The following is a 6061-nucleotide window of genomic DNA, read 5'->3' as shown; positions in this document are numbered from 1 at the left end:
ATTGCTTAATATATAATAGATAGATATCAATGTAGTTTTTTTATAACGCCTTCTATGTCTTAAACGAAAAAAGATAATGCATATCACTTGTCGTTAAAAGAGGATCACGCCATGGAGGTGTAGTTATGAATTTGATTTTATGCTATGTTAATAATCATGTCAAATAAATGCCATACTTACTTTTTATTTTACCACAAAAGTATATTTTTTCTTTTTGGGGTAAATAATGGGGGGGGAGGCATTTTTATTAAATAATAATAATAAAATACAACTCATAAATTTACGACCCTTCGATAAGACAATTATGCAGCATCACGAAGTTATACCTTCAAGAGCAATTATGTAAACTAGCAGTCATAATCACACCGGGGCATGTGACAAAGTGACATAAAACTAATCTGAAAAGTAAAAATTTAGTATACACACTCTAGAACTAGTTGACAAAAATCTTGCCCGAGATTGAAAAATTTCGGATGGCTAAATCTAAATGTGTAAAAACTCAATATTTCTTTTTTATTTTAATTACTTGTATAGTGATTATAAGGAAACGTTTATAAAGAGACTATATATTTGTGATACAATGAATGCATAATCATTATTATCTATAAAATTTAGAATTAAGTGATATAAGAGTGTCATTCACTAGACTCAAAATTCAAAAAAATAATTAAAAAATTTCATGACACATCCAAAGTTAAATAAATTTCACATTAATTGGCTATGAGTAATCGTGACCACCTTATAAGAAATATAAATGATCTCATAGTATCCAAACCTCGATCCTAATTTTAAAGTGGATATCAAATTTTATGATAAACGAATTCCTTCGAAGGGAGGCTTTGGCCCAATGGAGCCAATGTGCAATATGCTGAGCTGGAAGCATAGTATATGAAGTATTTTGAAGTATTAAAAAACAATTTCTTTCATAGACATTTAGTGTACTCCCATGGGAAGACATTGTACACCTATCCCTCATGAAAAAGGACTCCATTACGAGGATTCCTTATATTTGAGCATTTGTCCACTTTATGATATCGTGTGGAGTATTTTTTAAAGAATAGATTTTTAGTTTCTAAATGTTTAGATTTCATGGTATATATATATATATGGGAGTCACTGGTGTATACCCATACGTGAATGGATCAGTTGAATCTAGGCCATTATGTAGGTGTTCTGACGTTCACGGATGTCCAATAGTATTTGAATTTTATTTTTTTATTTTTATAACTCTAAATCATTCGGAATTTTAAGCATGTGTTATTCTCATCAAAACGTACTTAATAAAAATATAAAAAAATATATTTCATGACAAAATTGACCAAAATGCCTCCAAAACGTTTTAGGCGTATTTTGATCAATTTATTTCATGTAAAATTGTTTTTTGATATTTTTCATAGATTCGTTTATATTTGAATAACACACGTTTAAAATTTCAAGCAATGGTTTAAAAAACGGATCGGTGACCCGGATCGGGCACCTAAAAAACCGATCCGGATCGGCGAATCGGCGATTCGGATCGGGAATCGGGTGAATCGGTCAAAATAAAGTCTAAAAAAAATTTGAAAAAATTATTAAAATTCATTATAAATATTTTTTTTTAGAAATTCAATAATAAATGAGGGTACTCCATTAAGAATTTTCATATTTTTGAATGAATATGCGAATATTGATATGTTCTTTCCCTTCATGAACCGCCATTCAGCATTTAATTTATATCACACAAAAGGATAAACATAGAATTATCATGGAATAAGTATATCAACACACATGGACTACAATAAAGCATAAAATTAGTAACATATGATCTAAAAATAAAATGATAGACGACGTTATTGTTCTTCTTGGTCACGCTGGTGCCATTGATTGAATTTGTTTAACAATTCATTGATTCGATCTAAAAACGAATCATCGATATTAGCAGGCGTCTGACTATTCCTAAATCCTGGAGTGTTAGTGTTTTGTTGTGTTCCCAATCTAAAATCCCCGAAGCTTGTCCATCCTTCATGCTCACCTGCACTGTCGTGCTCATCCCTACATTATTGCTGTTGGGACTCGATATGTGAATAGTATGGCTAGGATAGGGTGGCCTCAGAATCATCATCTCTCTCATTTTCTCTTTGAATAACATGGATTAAAAAAAAAAAAAAAACAAATTTTCAAAAAAATCTATCATGGATTAAAAAAAAAAAATCACAAATTTTCAAAAAATTATATCATGGATTACAAAAAAATATTCGATCATGGATTAAAAAAAAAAAATACAAATTTTCAAAAAATTATATCATGGATTACAAAAAAAAATTCGATCATGGATTAAAAAAAAAAAATCACAAATTTTCAAAAAATTAAATCATGGATTACAAAAAATTCGATCATGGATTACAAAAAATTCGATCATGGATTACAAAAAAAAAAAAACATAAAAAAACAAAAAATTCCATCGTGGATTACAAAAAAAGAAAAAAACAATTCGATCATGGATTACAAAAAATTCAATCATGGATTACAAAAAATTCTATCATGGGTTACAAAAAAACAAAAAAAACAAAAAATTCGATCATGGATTACAAGAAAAAAAAACAAACATTTCGATCATGGATTACAAAAAATTCGATCATGGATTACAAAAAATTCTATCATGGATTACAAAAATTCGATAATGGATTACATAAAATTCGATCATGGATTACATAAAATTCGATCATGGATTACAAAAAAAAACAAACAAAAAAAAACAAAAAAATCGATCGTGGATTACAAAAAAAGAAAAAAAACAATTCGATCGTGGATTACAAAAAATTCAATCATGGATTACAAAAAACTCTATCATGGGTTACAAAAAAACAAAAAACAAAAAATTCGATCATGGATCACAAAAAAAAAAACAAACATTTCGATCATGGATTACAAAAAAAAAACAAATATTTCGATCATGGATTACAAAAAATTCTATCATGGGTTACAAAAAAAAAAAAAAAACAAAAAATTCGATCATGGGTTACAAGAAAAAAAACAAACATTTCGATCATGGATTACAAAAAATTCGATCATGGATTACAAAAAATTCTATCACGGGTTACAAAAAAAACAAAAAAAACAAAAAATTCGATCATGGTTTACAAAAAAAAAAAAAAAAACAATTCGATCATGGATTACAAAAAAATCGATCAAGTATTTCAAAAAAATCTATCATGGATTTCCGGTTCGACTCGGCGTTTTTTAAACACTGATTTCAAGTGATTTAGGTTTGTGGAAAAAAATTTAAAATTCAAAGACTATCCAACATCCGTGATTGTCAGATCGGCCCAGGTTCAAGTAGGCATTTACTATAGCAGTATGAACCTGGGCGCACAACATCTTTTCCCATATAATGGAAATTAGCATGCGTCGATCACATAAAAATTCAAGTTGCACATCTCCACTTCGTCCACCTAGCTCTAATTCTGTGTGTGACATCTTCATAAATCTTTCAATTTTCTTAGATTATCAATCCAAGATATCAAAAGTATGGTTTTTTGTACTTCATGACCGTCAATCTTAACTACTTCTTTGTTTCTACTCCTATTATTACTAAACTCGTACTCTATATACTCTGTCTTTGTCTGATTAATTTTAAAACATTTGGATTCTAGAGCATCCCTCCAAAGTTCTAACTTTGTATTGATGCCGTTCTGGGTCTCATCAATCAAAATTATATCATTTGCGAACAACATGCACCACAGTACCTCATCTTGTAGGTGCTTAGTTAATTTGTTCATAACCGAGACAAAAAGGTACGGGCTCAATGCTGACCCTTGATGTAGATCTATTGTCACTGAAAACTCACTCATCTCTCTATTAGTTGTTCGTATACTAGTTATCGCTCAGTGTACATATCTCTCACCAAGTCGATGTAGCGTCTAGAGACGCATTTCTTTTCAACACTCTCCAAATCAAAATTCAAAGTACTTTATCATAAGCTTTTTCTAATTCAATAAAGACTATGTGAAGGTCTTTTCCCTTTGCCCTGGATTTCTCAATCAATTGCCTAAGAAGGAAAATAGTCTCTTGACATTTATGGCATAAAACCAAATTGATTTTCAAATACTCTCATTTCATGCCTTAATTGTTGCTCAATGATTCTCTCCTAGAGCTTCATAGTATGGCTCATAAGCTTGATCCTTAATAGTTTGCTCAACTTTGTATGTCTCATTTGTTATTGTAAATAAGTATCACAATACTTTTTTTCCATTCATTTGGCATTTTCATTGTTCTCAACATCTTGTTGAATAGCTTCGTCAGTTAGTCGATGCCATGCACTTCCAAACCTCTATCGGGATACCATCTGGTCCTAAAGCCTTTCTTTCTACATATTTTTCAAAGCTTCTTTCACTTCTGAAATCCTAATCCTACGAATATATCAATGACCTCCGTTGTCACTTGTACCACCAGTCCCAGTATGTTCTCATTGTGTTCGCTATTTAATAATTTTTAGAAATAGACTCTCCACTTTTTGTTGACATGATCATCATTCATCAGGACTCCTCACTTCTAACGCATTTAATATAGTTTAGATCCGTACAACTTTTTTCTCTTATTTTTGTTAATTTGAAGATATATTTTCACAATTTATTGCATAGATTATCTTATGCTTTAAATTTAACTTCATTTATTATTTGTTTAATATATTTTTTTTTACCATTTTTGTATTCTTCTAAATTTTGACCGTTTCAATTACGCAACAATTTTTGTGGGTGACATAAATATTCTAAAAGGTTACGTGCCTCCTTGAATCTCTACCGTTGAATTGAGGAGATGGGTCTGCTTTTTGAGGTTATAGCGTAAGCTCCCAATACACGTATTGTTTAGGGAGACTAGAGAGTGACAGGGCAAAAAATAGGAGAGTGACTGAAAAGAAAAAAAAATATTCCAATTGGCATCACCTACTTAGACTCTGACAGCCATGCCCTGTCTCACTCTCTCTCTAAGAGTCTGAGAGCCATGGCATGTCTCTGACTAACTTTAGAGAGAGAAGTTACAGTCTAATTAGGGTCTAATTTTCATCAAAAGAAGTTATTTGGCTCTTGAGATAAAATATAATTTTAGTTATTTTGTAAAGAAGACCAAATATTCTGAATATAATTATAAACTCTCTCCAATTGAAATAGGAAATTGGGAGATAAGGAAGTGAATCATTTATTTTAGCATTTAAAAAATTCAACAATATTTTTTTTCTTGTTTGGCATTTGTGGCCTAGCATTACTTTTTTTTCCCCTGCTCAAGGTTGGGGGAGTTTCTTGTTTGGCATTTGTGACCTAGCATTACTTTTTTTTCCCTGCTCAAGGTTGGGGGAGTAAGAAAGTTCGTGCACGGCTATATTAAAAATACAAATATATATACATATTAGTATACGAGTGTTAAAAATGTTTAAAATCAAAATTAAAAAAATGTAATAATCCTCCTAGTCTATATAACATGGGCTGAGCTCCTAGTTCTAGCTCAAGGGACAGGTCCAGCTTAAATCCAAGATTAGTGATCTACATGGGTGGACTCCGGTCACAATCAATGGCCCGTCCCAACCTATGCATATTTTGTATTTTATATGGACTTACATAGAAATATAGACTATATTAAATTATTTTTTCTACAATGAAATTTATTTTTTTTGAAAATTGATGGTCCAAAAAATGCATTCCAAGATGCAATATTTTCAAGATGTGAAATCTATTTTTTCTCATGTCCGTAAATCTTGAGATCGAAATGATCGATTTGAAAATTTTTGGCCATCAAAACATCTAGTAAATTTTTGAAGTGCGTCTTAATCTGATAGTTTAAGATCTCACCCTTATATAAACCTTTTTTTTAAAAAAGAACAACTTTAGACAAGCTTTTTATGCTTTCCTTGTAGCATAGAAGTTCTATCTTTCCCCTTATCCAACCATCCAATCTGAATAGAGGGTTAAAATGGCCCCAATCAAAATGTCACGTCTTTACACTATTTTATTTTTAATTTTAATTTTTTATAAACTATTTTGATACCAAATTTTAGATGTCCCTTCCTCTATTAAACTTTCATTAGCAA

Source organism: Amborella trichopoda, chromosome 1, assembly GCF_054954075.1.
Source record: "Amborella trichopoda isolate Santa Cruz 75 chromosome 1, AtrichopodaSantaCruz75HAP2 v2.0, whole genome shotgun sequence".
NCBI lineage: Eukaryota > Viridiplantae > Streptophyta > Magnoliopsida > Amborellales > Amborellaceae > Amborella > Amborella trichopoda.
Note: the sequence above shows the minus strand (reverse complement) of the source record.